The following is a 14,654-nucleotide window of genomic DNA, read 5'->3' as shown; positions in this document are numbered from 1 at the left end:
ATGCTGTGACAATCTTTGGCATTTCTGCAACAAAAAAAAATAGCCATTATATTTAGAGAATCCTTTAAATATTGAATAGAAATAGAAGTTTAAGGTACAGAAACATCCATTCTTATACCCAAAGTGTTTATTTTTTATTCCTTTACTACAATCCAAAGATACAGAACTATTCTTTTGCTTTACTGACTAGAGGTAGAATTAGAATTCCTTTTCATGCTGTTTTAATTTCTTTTTTTTTCCTTCAGTTTCTGTTGTAGAGCAAAGTGACCCAATCACACACACAGTTTTACTTCCAACATGTAAGATATTTATCATAGCAATGATACAGGGCTAGGTTTGTTTTATTTTTTTTTAATGTCTATCATACAGAAATTTTGAAAGTGAAAGAAACCCAAGATCTCATCATCTAAAAATAATTACTGTTAATATTTATATATATATTATCCCTTGCAAATATTTTTCAATGCTTCTATCTTTGAATTAAAAGCCTGGGAATAGATCTGGCTAGTACAACAACACTTCTTCATGCTTTTAAGGGACTATTTTTGTTAAATTGATTTTTCTGTTTTCAAAGCAAATATTAGTATTTGAAGAAAATCAAGTGCTGCAAAGTAAAAAGAAATCCCCTCACCATCACTACCACCAATCTCACCACCCAAATATAAAAAGAGCCAGTATTTGGGTGGTTATCTTTCCAGAATGCCTTTTACATTTGTATTAAGTTTATATTAGTAGGGAGTTTACTGCGGATAATTTTATATAGATTAAATCACATCATGTATACTATTTTGGAACTTGCTTTATTAGAAAAATTTAAAATCATGGTATCTTCTAATGGAAATGAATATAGAGTATGTCCTTATGTGGTTATAAGTTATTATTTAATAAATAATTTATTATTGAGCACTTAAATTCAGTACTTTCAGTTATTTTGAGTTGAAGTGAATATTCTTGTACCTTTATATTTGCTCTCTTTTCAGTTTATCTCCTTTTCTACCCTTAATCTCAAAGTAGTGTTCTCTTAAAATACGATTCAAGGGTTCTTGCCATTTAAATGATATAGCTGTAAATACATATCATGTCAGTGGTCTCTTTTGAGGTGTTCTGGGCCCCCAATCTCCCCTGGGTTTTCTTTAATGAGGAAGTCAGCAAGGTCAGATGGGGTCATTAAGTGTCAACTACTGAGTAAGGAGGGAATGAGGTCATTGCAACCCCATTCTGTGAGACATGTGGGTTCCCAATGAATAAATGAATAAGTCCAGTTATATGAAGTTCTAGAAAATGCAAACAAATCTACAAAGACAGAAAGCCAATCACCAGTGGCTGGTGAAGGTAGAGGGTAGGAGGAGCAGGGCAGAGGGATTGTTTTTTGGAGGTGATTGTTACATTCATATTCTTGATCGTAATGATAGTTTCATAGGAGTATGCATATGCCAAAACTAAATAAACTGGACACCTCAAAATGTGCAGTTATTACATGTCAATTATATTCACATTATGAAATCTGTTTAAAATAAGACAAAAACTATTAATAATGGATGCTGAGAACCTTCAAATACACACAGTTGCTGAATTATCACCTAATAGTACATATTTACATTTTGCTTTTAAATTTATAAAGAGCTTTAATTACATTTTCCCATTTGATCCTCAAAACAGTTTTGTTGGGTACTCTGGGTAGGCATTTTAATCCCATTTTACAGATGAGAAAACTGAGACTCAGAAAACCTACCCAAGATCAGGAAGTTACAAAGAAGTAGATTTAGACTTTTACCTAGATCTGACTTTCATTCTGTACAGTTTTCTCTAATGTCATATTATCTCTTTCTCACAGATTCCACCTTAGATCTCTTATTTTCATGACCTCTAGTGTGATACCATGCATTAGGCAGTGTGCAAATTTGGAGCTATCATTATAGAAAAATTTACATCAAAACATACAAGGTTTTTTACTCCCAAGGAGTTTAAAGCAGAAACTCAAAAGAGATATTTGTACACCCATGTTCATAGCAACACTGTTCTCAATAGTCAAAAGATAGAAGCAACCCAGGTATCCACTGATGGATGAATGAATAAAGAAGAAGTGGTATATAAACACAATAGAATATTATTCAACCTTCAAAAGGAAGGAAATTCTGACGTAATATCATGGATGAACCTCACGGACATTATGCTAAGTGAAATAAGCTAGTCACAAAGGGAAAATTATTGTATAATTTCATTTATATTAAGTACGTAGAATAGTCAAATTCATAGAGACGGAAAGTAGAATGGTGTTTCCCAGGTGCTGCAGAGAGAGAAGAATAGGGACATATTTAATGGGAACAGATTTTCAGCTTGTTAAAATGAAAAGACTTCTGGAGATGGATGTTGCTGACAATCACACAGCAATGTGAATATACCTGGTACCACTGAACTATACACTTAACAATGGTTAGATGACAAATTTAATGTTACAAGTATCTTACTACTGTTTAAATAAAAATTTATCGAGTTCTTGTTGTGGCTTAGCAGTAACAAACCCGACTAGTATCCATGAGGACATAGGTTTGATTCCTGGCCTCGCTCAGTGAGTTATGGATCTGGGGCATTGCAGACACAGCTCAGGTCAAACATTGCTGTGGCTGCGGTGTAGGCCAGCAACTGCAGTTCCAATTCGACCCCTAGCCTGGAAACATCCACGTGTGTTGGGTACAGCCCTAAAAAGACAAAAAAAATTTATAATGAGGTTTTTAACATACTCTTTCTATTTATTTGGAAACTTAGAGACCTAGGAAGCATGTGTGGGTTTATTAGAAAAAAACTGAAAGGGTCAATTATTTTCTTTGTCTTTGTTTTCAAAATGTAATTCTGAGACATGTTATAACCTGCTTGCAAACTCAGGCTACATTTTCATTTCTCCATTTAGGGATAGAATCAAATACAGCACAGGAGATACTCTCTGCCTGATGACTGCACTCTGGGAACATAATGTGGAGTCCTCCTGAGTTGGAAAGATCAGCTACTATACATGGTCGATTCCATCACAATTTTTAACCACAGTCACCCTTCCTGTTTTTCCTTTTTTGACTCCTTCCCATTCATTCTCTACATATCAACCAAAGATTTTTAAAAATATGTATGGCATTATTTAAGTGAAATAAGTCAGAGAAAGACAAACACTCTATGATCTCACTGATATGGAGAGTCTAAAAATGCTGAACACATAGCAGCAAAGAATAGAATGGTGGTTGCCAGGGCTTGGGGTGGTCAAAATGGGGAGATATTAGTCAAATGGGAAAAATTTCCATTATTGGGAAATGCTGGGTATCCTATGTAAGCCATAGTGACTATAGCTAACAGTGCTGGATTATATACTTGAAAGTTTCTTGGAGAGTAGCTCTTAAATGTTCTCACCACACACACACCCACACACACAATGGTAATTAACTATCCTTATTGCAGTATAGTCATTTTGCAGTATATATGTGTATTAAGTCATCATATTGCAAACCTTAAACTAAAGCTGAAATATACATTATTTCATGTCCAGTCACTGCCCGATGGCTTCCTATTTCATGTAGGATAAGATCTAAACACATTGCTATGGCATAGAAAGTGTTGTACCATCTAGTCCTCACTATCTGGTCCCTTTGGAACAGCGTGTAGCACTCTCTGCCTCTCTCAGCATCCCCTAGATCACTGGCATTCTTTCTTTTTTTGAATAGACCAAGCTCATGCCACCAGACATCTGCCCATCCCACTGCCATGCTTGAAAGGCTCTCTCCCCCACTTTTCAAGTCAATTCTTCCTTGTCCTCTGGATCTCAAATATCAGTTCTACCCAGAAGTCTCTCTTGAATCTCATGATTCTCTATCATGGTTCTCTCTTTGTTAATTTCCTCACAATTTAATGTAATTGGTAATTATGTCATTTACCTGTTGGCTCACATTGTTTTCCTGTTCCCTTTAATTATATTCCCCTCAATTGAATATAAGCTCTTCAAGGTCTGGGGCTATATTTGTTTTGTTCACTATTAGCCAGAGAACCTAGTGAAATTTGGCACACAGTGGGAAATCAGTAAAAATTTGTTGAGGGATTCCCATCATGGCTCAGTGGTAACGAAACCGACTAATATCCATGAAGACACAGGTTCGACCCCTGGCCTTTTTCAGTGGGTTAAGGATCCAGTGTTGCCATGAGTTGTGGTATAGGTTGCAGATACAGCTCATATTCCTCATTGCTGTGGCTGTGGTTGTGGCTAGCAGCTACAGCTCCAATTTGACCCCTAGCCTGGGAACTTCCACATTCTGCAGGTGCGGCCTTAAAAAAGAAAATTGTTAAATGATTGAGTAAATAAAAACAAAAATTAAATACAACCTAAACATCTATCAATAGAGGAATAGGTTTTCTATAAAATACCATTCTCTCGTTTAAAAGAATGAGAGAGATTTATACATAGTATTGTTAAATGAAAAAAAGCAAGTTGCATAATAGTACATTATTTACAGTAATATTTTAATAAAATGTATGTTTATGTATGAGTACATATAACTATATGTATTTATGTGTGTGTGTAATTTGCAGCACATACGGAGGAAACTATTAATAATGCTTAACAGCCTAAAAAGGAAATAACTTGTAGAAGCTGGGAAGTGGACAATGAGATTTCAGGTTTTTTTTCTTTTGCTAAAGAATAAATTTTTACTTCTTTGAGTGCATTCATATTTTTCCCACGATTCTTAATTTTTATTTATTTTTTAATTTTTTATTATTTTATTGGAGTATAGTTGATTTACAGTGCTGTATTAGCCTCAGCAGAGTGAATCAGTTATGCGTATATATATATATATTCTTTTTTCCCATATAGGTTACTACAGAACATGAAGTAGACCTCCCCATGCTATATAGTAGGTCCTTGTTAGTTGTCTATTTTATACACAGTAATGTGCCTATGTTAATCCCATCCTCTCAATTTATCCCTCCCCCAAAATAGTTTCCCCTTTGGTAACCTAAATTTGATTTTAAAATCATATTTTTGTGTAAATTAAAAACTATTTTTTTGTTTGTTAATGCCTTTATTTACTATGTTCAAATTGACTTGGTTAATTCTATAATCAATAGGTGTGAAAAGTTTCCAGAATCAATATATGGGGCAAATGGGATACTATATGTAGAAATTAAGTAATTTCAAGCCCTTAAACTGAAATCATTACATAAGAATAAATATTCAATGTTGGAAACACTAGGGGCAAAAAATTACACATTATTGCTCATCCAAGACACGGATGACATGGAGCTCCCCTCGTGGCACAGCGAAAACAAATCCAACTAGGAACCATGAGGTTGCAGGTTCGATCCCTGGCCTTGCTCAGTGGGTTAAGGATCTGGCACTGCCATGAGCTGTGGTGTAGGTTGCAGATTCAGCTGGGATCTGGTGTTGCTATGGCTGTGGCGTATGCTACAGCTCGGATTAGACCCCTAGCCTGGGAACCTCCATATGCCGCAAGTGTGGCCCTAAAAAGCAAAGAAAAAAAAAAAAGAACACAGATGATGACATGGATGAAACTAATGTCAAGAGTTTTCAGGCCTAAAATATTAATTTTTTGTACCAATAAAGAATAAATATATTTGAGAGTTTTACATTTCATTCAGCAGTGCTGCAATTGATAATGAACACAGAAACAAGACCTCAAATTTTACAACCAAGCAGAGTTGTGTCCATTGCATTTTTACATTTGACCAGTTCTGTCACATTTACTCAACTTCCAAAAAACAAGCCAATAACAAAAATAATAGAGCTCTATCTACTTTTATAGGTGGTTGGATCAGTGTGGTAAGAATGCATATACCCTTTATATAACCACCAATAAAAGAGCACTGCAGAAATGCAAGTCCTGGTATCCTGAAAGAATTATAAAATATAGGTCAGAGGGAAACCAAGGAATTGGAAGCATGCACTTTCTCACCTAGAGTAGGCATGGGTGCAAGACAGTTTCATGTTCTCAAGGATGAGCATTGCATGGCCTTATAGATTTTGTAGTTTTGAGCTTTAGGCCACTTCTTTTTCCAAATTCAGCCGTCATCTTCTTTGCCTCAGGTGTTAGAAGCTCTTCCTGCATCACTATCGCCTTTGACATTGTCATGACCAATAGTTGTGCTCCTTTTCCCTACCTGGCTGCAGAGAGGAACACAGTCTCCCGAAAACCTACTCTCCTTGATATTCTGAAAAGAGTGTCATCTCTGCACCTTGGGCATCAAGAAGTTCAGTTCCAATGCCTCAGAGTGCAGACAGAGCAGGAGTGGTGGGAAGAGCATCCTATGGTGAATGATAGAAGAATATATAAGGAGGATTATGGCATAAAGCCATGACATAAAATTTTAAGTCTCCATTGGTGCCAGTTCCAGCTCAGTCTGGATGGCTTCCAACTCATTAATGTATGGTTGCATAAACACAGATTCCCAAAAAGCATTTTCTTATTGAGACAAGTAGGATATTAAAAGTATTTTCCCTTCAATTTCTGATTGTAGGGAGAAGAAGCTTTTTTCTTACCCCATGGTTACTGCATCTGACCATAAAACTGTTATTCCCTTGAAAGTACTAAGAGAAAGTATTCTGCCCTCTTCCCACCTCACTCATGCAGCCCACAGAAGGAAGGCCTTAACTGAATGGGGAAAGGTCACCAAGGTGAAGGTCATTGCCTTCTGTAAGGAACCACCTGCCCTACAGGTTACAAATATCCATTCCCTTCTCCTCGCCTGGTTCCTCCCTGTAGTAAGTCTAGCATTTGATTACCAAAAATAAAGCTGATGTTTTGATCCTTCCAAACTCTATGTCTCAATATATTCAGAAACATGCAGGAGAAAGGTCTTCATAGAAATGTTCCTTTCCTTCATTGTTTAAGTCTCGGGTTGGTGGATGTCTGTCTCTGACCCACAAAGCACTGAGTGATATGGAGGTTTGAGACATAATACGGTAACATTTATCGAACTCAGCACAGGTAAGATATCAAACAAAATCAACAAAAGAGTGAATGAATGGGAGTTCCCATTGTGGTGCAGCGGAAATGAATCCGACTAGGATCCATGAGGTTGCAGGTTCGAACCCTGGCCTCCCTCAGTGGGATAAGGATCCAGCGCTGCCATGAGCTGTGGTGCAGGTCACAGACACAGACATGGCTTGGATCTGGGGTTGCTATGGCTCTGGCATAGGCTGGCATCAACAGCTCTGATTGGACCCCTAGCCTGGGAACCTCCATATGCTGTGGGTGCAGCCCTAAAAAGACAAAAAACAAAAAACAAAACAAAGAGAATGAATGAAAACAAAAATAGCTAATATTTAGTGAGCATAAATTAGGTGCCAGATGCACACACAACTAGTAACACACACATCAATCAATGTCCTTCCAGTAACAAAATTCTGCTAAGATGGTTTCAACTCAAGGACCTTTAATGAGGGGACTATTTACAGGGAAATGGGCAAAGTTAAGAGAACCAACAATGGGTTCTGTGGAGACCTGCTGTATAGCACAGGGAACTCCAGCCAATATTCTGTGATAACCTATATGGGGAAAGAATCTGAAAAAGAATGGATATGTGTGTGTGTATAACTGAATCACTTTGTTGTACAGCACAAATTATCACAACATTGTAAATCAACTATACTTCAAGAAAACTTTAGAAAATGAAAAAAGCAAAAAACAATGGGTACTAAAGCACCTGGGTTTAGAAATGGGCGAAAGCCATTAAGGATGACACTTAGTCCTAAAGGACAAGGGGAGGAATAGTGTTTCAAGAGCCAAATAAGAGCTGGTATCCTGGAGGTGGGGCTGTGGGACAGAGGAGGAGGGTCAAATCTACTGCCATGATGTGCCAGAACCAGTTCACTTACGCAGAGAGAGAGAGGGGAAGAAAGACCAACTAATTCTCCTTTTCTTCTATTTCCTGTAAGTGTCCTGTTAGTGCCTTGCATTGATCAAAAGCCACCAGAAACTAGCCAGCCTGGAAGTCTGGGTGACACAATGTGTAGGGGTCAGCCTTAGGGAAACAAAGAGAGAAGAGATGGACAGAGAATGGGTTTGTCAGAGCAGGAAGAAGAGACAGAAACTGGAAAGCAGTCAACATAAATGTGACTAATGTGTTAATTTTCGAAACTACCTTGTGAGATAAATACTCATGTTAAAAGTAAAAAAAAAGGAGTTTCTGTTTTGGCTCAGCAGTTTAAGAATTGGACTTTTCTCTGTGAGGATGTGGATTTGATCCCTGGCCTTGCTCAGTGGGTGTTAAGGATCTGGCATTGCCGCAAGCTGCAGCATAGGTCAAAGATGGGGCTCAGATCCAGTTTTGCTGTGGCTATGGTAGGCCTCAGTTGTGGCTCCAATTCAACCCCTAGCCTGGGAACTTCCATAACCCTGCAGGTGGGGCCATAAAAATAAAAAAAAAATTTTAAAAAGTGAGATTTAGAGATGGTAACTAAATTGTTCAATTCCAGAGTCAACAGGCCTAACGACTAAACTATTCTAGATGCAGAGTGTATTCCCCAAAATGTTTTGCTTCAATAATTAATTGAATAAGAGCTATACTTGATGTAATTAGGCATGTATTGTCTTTATAAATATAAGCTAATTAACCATAGTAATTATTGGTCCATGAAACAGAGATGACTTTTCTCCCCTGAGATACCAAATGCCACTTAATTAGGATTAGGAAACAACTGAAGGAATATTCAGGACCAGAGCTGAAGGCAGAGGAAGAAGAAATTCTCTGGAAATGAACTCTCAAAGGCAGGTTTATCTCAGGCAGCCAACAGAGCTTAAGTCCTTGCTGAGTTCCCGCAAATATCTTTCCTCCTCATAACTCTGGTGTGGTTCAGGCAAACGGTGTCAATTTAGTGTCTGAGCACATAATTCATGCTCCTGCTCTGAGGTCTTCCACCTGCTGTTTCCTGGGCCTCAAATACCTTTCTTCTTTTTCTTTTCCTGACTTGATCATCCAACTTATTTTTCAAAGCCAAGTTCAAAGCCACTTCCCCTATGAAGTCTTCCTGAAGGCTGGGGATCTGCCTTACACTTTGTGTACTCCTCATGCCCCACAAATAGCCTGCAATACATAAGGCACTTCATGAATGTGTTTAAATTAATTAAAGAGAAATCAGAATTGGGTTCTGAAGATTGCAGACTTTTGGGAAACCATAGAGAGAGATGCAGAACTAAAATGGAATAGATACTAGGAATAGATCAAAGGGATATAGCATAAAGAGCTTCCAATAGAGTTTATCTCCTACAGAGAACAGAGCTAGATGCAAATGCCCTGAAACTGTCCACCACACTGTGTGAATGTCTGCTCAGTCTACTACCCGAAGTCTCCCTGTATATATTCTTTATATTCTTGGGAGAATTATGCATGTATGTTTCTTTACCTTTTTCACTTTGATGTTTTATCTTCTCTCTCATAATTTACAGCTAAAACTGACTGGAATCACTTTGGTCACAAATGTCCACTATCCCTTCCCCAACAAAATGATTGCATTTTTTTCCCCCTTGGCCACAGGGTGATGTAGGTTCTCAGCTCCCAGACCAGGGATTAAACTGGGGTTGCAGCAGTGAAAGCACCGAGTCCTAACCACTAGACCACCAGGGAATTCCAGGAGTGATACATTTTATTAGAACCTTTTTATGAAACATTATTCATGTCAAATTTGACTAGTCTTAAGGTCCATTGTTAAAAGCTTCTCTTGGAGTTCCCATTGTGGCTCACTGGGTTAAGGACCCCGTATTATCTCCATAAGGATGTAGGATCAATCCCTGTCCTCACTCAGTGGGTTAAGGACCCAGCATTGCTGTAAGCTGTGGCTAGTTTCCAGATGTGGCTCAGATCCAGTGTTGCCATGGCTGTGGTATAGGCCTCAGCTGCAGTTCCAGTTCAACTCCTGGCCCAGGAATTTCCATATGCCACAGGTGCAGCTGTAAAAAGAAAAAGAAAAAAATCTTCTCTTGTTCCCAATTCTATTCACCCCTCCCCACATCCCTCTTTATGTGCAGTTGATTTCTCTGTTAGTTAAGGCATCAAACATGGCATCAAAGAGGATATGACAGTGAAAGAGATATGGTTTCTGAAACTAGGAAGTTTAGGCTGTAGCAGGAAGAGTAGGAAAAAATACACAGTATTTGATCAAAAGAGTAGAATTTCGAGTTGCAAAAATAACTGCTAGGGTGTAAAGGGATGAAAGAACTCACTTCTCTTAATAAGGAGAATAGGAAGGGCTTCATGAAGAATATAACATCTTTTCATTTTTATCCAGTTTTCAAAGTGCCATAGACCTTCTGTTTAGGAACCAAGGAGTAGATGGGAGAATGGTGAAGGTTTTTTTATATCTCCTTTAAAGGGATAAGAAAAGGAATGGATGGCATTCAAATTTAGGTTGACTCTGGAAGAAAAGAGCACACCTGCATCCATAGAGAGATGATTTATAAAATTATCCAATTTGAGGGAATCAGATGCTTAGAGCCTAACTTGACTCAGGAAAGTCATAAATCTCTTCCCTTCCCACAGGGGCCACCAAGTTGCTCATCAAGATATGCCTTACACCTCAGAGTCTATGTACATGTAAAACAGTCCGGAGCTTCTAGGAGTCTTTTTTCTTTTTGGTTTCTTGTAAAATTTTAATACTACAGGTATACCATGTGTCTTTTATTTCTTATACATATATCTGTGTATGTACTTCATACATACTTCATACATCAAGGTGAGTCTTTTTATTCCTCTCCTTACCCATCTCCTATCAATAAGAACACATTTTCACCCTCTTGGGAGTGATAGCATCTGTGTTGTGAGTGCTTGATGGAAAAGCAGCTTCCAGAGTTCCTGTCATGGCTCAGAGGAAACGAATCCAACTAGGAACCATGAGGTTGAGGGTTCGATCCCTGGCCTCACTAATTGGGTTAAGGATCCAGCGTCGCTGTGAGCTGTGGTGTGGCTCAGATCTGGTTGCTGTAGCTGTGGCATAGGCCAGCAGCTACAGCTCCGATTAAATCCCTAGCCTGGGAACCTCCATATGCCATGGGGGGTGCGGCCCTAAAAAGACAAAAGACCAAAAAAAAAAAAAAAAGAAAAGCAACGACAAAAAAACAAGAGCAGCATCCATTGGTGTTGCATCTTTAATATAGACCATAATGTGAATGGTTCTGCCAGAGGGGAGAATCTTAGTTCCCCCATGCCACTTCAAATCCCCGGAGAGATTGGATAATAATGCAGGGACCCTGTACCAGGAAAATTTGATTTTTGAGACATTTAATTTCAATCTCAAATGTTAGGGTGTCTTAGTTGATGTCTACATCATACCATGAATAACAATAAAACTACAGCCAGATACTGAGAATTCCCACATTTTTACAAGGCTGATGGAACTTTACTGAAAGACTGTTAATCACCCATTGCAGTCTTTTGATGTGTTGCAGACTTTAACAAGGGATTAAAGTGTTCATCTTTAGACTTTCCTGCTTAGTACAATCCTCATTATATTATAACGTGGCGCACTTTGTCCTTCTTGATTCTTCATCTCAAGCACGTTCATAAAGACTCATTAGTGTCATTTTCTAAAGGGGCAAAGACTTTGAAATATGATTATTTAATTTTCATTTTTCCTGTTAAATTTTTTCATGGATGAGGTCAGTATAGATTTATTTTCTTGCTGATGTGAATTGTCTCTGAAATATACAGAGATTAAAAAGTTGGAGTGGTTATTCTTCTTAACAGTTTTAAGTAACATTTTTTTTCCATTATGGTGAGTCATGTATCATTATAGATATTTTAGTTCTATTTTGGATTGCTAGCTAGATTCTGGTTTTGTTTTGGTTTGGTTTTTCTTCCCATTTTCAAGTATTGTTCTTTGTAACGGCAAACAAAGCAAAATGCTTTCACTTTTCTTCAATGGAATGATCTGTCTTGAGAAGAAATTACTTTCTCAAAGGCCTGTTCAAATACAAGACTCAATGGCCATTTTCAAGTTTATTAAATATTGAGAAAATTCTCACATAGAAAACAAGTTTAGATTTTGAAATCCCTAAGGTTCTAACAGTTATTTCTTTTTGAGTATAGCAAGGACCTAGGAAGATGTCACTGTCCCAGGATCAGGTGACAAGCTGGGACCACAGCAGGTAGTTTCACCAGCCATTCTCCTCCTCACTATTAGTCAGAGATCATACCTGTCGATCTCCTTTCTTGCCTCGATTTTTGTGATATTCGACTACTGTAAGTTTGGAAAATTTCATTGCATAAAGTTTAAAGGATATGTCTATGTTGAAAAGGAATGCAAAAGTACCTAAGAAACTCTCCACTTTAAAACATCCAGTATTTCATACAGTGGAATTCCGTCCTTATCCCCTAAAGACAGTTCTGATTCTATCACATCAGGCCTTCAGCAACTTCAAATTGCCCTCAGCAAAAAGTAAAAATTCCTTAACATGACATCCAAAGGCATCTCAGCCTCATCCCATCTATATTTATGACCTCATTCCAAGCTAGCCTTTCTCACTTTTTCTGTTACTGGACTTGTCTAAACAAGACAAAAAAAAATTTTTTTTTCCATTTCTCTGCCTCTCTGTATGTTGTTCCTTTTGTCTAAAATTACTTTCTTCTCGTGCTGACCATTAACAATTAGCAGCTGGCACCTCCCTTAACAAGATTTCACATAACTAGTCACTATTCTCTAATGCCACCATGCTTTGCACATATCACCATCATAGCTCTTCTCCAATTGAATTGTATTATACGAATTGCATGCAGGCTTGTTTCTGCTAATAGGCAGTCTCATTTTGAAGGGCAGGGACAGTGTTAACTCAGTAAAGTGCTTATGTCATTATGCATTTATTTATTTATTACGCTGAATTCTTTAAAACTGATATTTAACCATTTTTGACCTATAAAATGACAATACTTCTATTATTTATGCCTTACCTCATTCTAAAAATATTTCTCAGAATCCTGTCAAAAATACACAGAGACAGACTGTAGGCTCACCAAATATTGCATTTGAACCTCTCTATTTCCTGACTCTCTTGCTACTGGTTAGGGCCTCACAACCAGGCCTGGTCAATAAAGCAACAAAAAAGTAATAGAAGCAGATCCCTTGGTGGTTGAAACAGTGAAAATAGCATGTGTATCTTTCTAGGCATTCTTCTACTATAATGACCAAAGAGACTGTATCTTCCAGATGGCACTGCTGCAGATGATAAAACTTTTTAGCTGACACATGACATAATACCCTACACCATCCAAATATACATAGACAAGAAATAAACCAGTGTTGTGTTAGGTGACTGGGATTTCAGCTTTAGTCTCTGGCCAGTCTTACATAGAACCAAGTGAAACAAAACAGACAAGGAAATGAGAGAAAGGGATGTAATGATAGAGAAATAAAGACAGGATAAGATCAAACCCAAGTGCAAGCCATTATGTCTTCTGTGTACTAGAGGTGTGATACATATTTTGGTTGGAGCTTCCCTCCTTGTGGTCCCAAAAAGGGAGTAACACTGTCTCTTGCAAAATTAAGTATCTCCAAAAAATGAAAACTAACTTGTAACAGTGCTTTATATTCTGGATGTATATCGAATGAATGAACTTCTTATTATCATTGTTTATGAGTATACTGCATATCAGGAAAATGGAGAATAGCAGTATTAGCTCTGGGAAGATTAAGAGTCTTTAAGAGAGTGGATCAGAAGAAACCTCTCAACTGTGGTGAGCACAGCCTAACACTAGATTAGTTACTTTCTATCTCCAGAGTTATTAACCTTGAATTTCCAATTTGCAAATGATTCTAAACAAAAGAAGACTGATGTTGTAGTAAAACACTCACCTTGTGCATGCATCTTTAATAAGTTCTTTCAAAAACATTATTTTAGACAATGTTCAACTACATATTAACAAATCTGCAGTAAAAGATTTTACATTAAAAAAAAAAATCCTTAGCTCAGAGGTGAGACTAACACTTCCATTAATTTTGTGAGAATCACAGAGCATAGAGACTTACAGTAAGATATTATTAACTTTATTTTCCAAACCTTTGTTGAAACTAAGATGGTAATTATCTGAGTTGTTATCTCTCCAGTTATACATTTCCAAATTAAGATATAAAGGCAAAACTGTTATGCATTAATAGTATTATCTGTGTAAAAGCATTTGAATAAAAAGGCTGGTGAGATTATGGATCTTTATCTTCTTTGTAGTTTGCATTTTTCAAAACATTTAATAACAAACTATATTATTTTTATAATCATAGAATGCATTTTTAAGTATTTATAAATTCAAATATTTTGGCGTTTTGATCCAGCCTGTTCTCTGTGCACCCACCCTCTCTTCCTCATTCACGGCCTTGAACTTCAAAGACAGGGATTCTTTCGTACTTACCACTCATTACCCCCTTTACTACCTCTATCATTCAATGATTCTTTGAGGACAGAAACTGTTGTTATAAATAAACGGGGTAGGTATAGGTCTATAAAATAGAAAAACCTCTGCATTCCTCCTGGCAAAGTTCATAGAGGAGACCACTTCTAGTTTACTTCTAGATATTCCTCCTTTAGCCAGTGTGCCCCAGCCTCACTGTATGTCATCCTCAGCAGTGTATTTAATATGAGCGCATCTTTTTGCTCAAAGCCAAAATCCTTCAAACTCTT

The sequence above is a fragment of the Sus scrofa genome, chromosome 1 (assembly GCF_000003025.6).
Source record: "Sus scrofa isolate TJ Tabasco breed Duroc chromosome 1, Sscrofa11.1, whole genome shotgun sequence".
NCBI lineage: Eukaryota > Metazoa > Chordata > Mammalia > Artiodactyla > Suidae > Sus > Sus scrofa.
The sequence above is the reverse complement of the archived record's forward strand: the minus strand, read 5'-3'. Positions refer to the sequence as shown.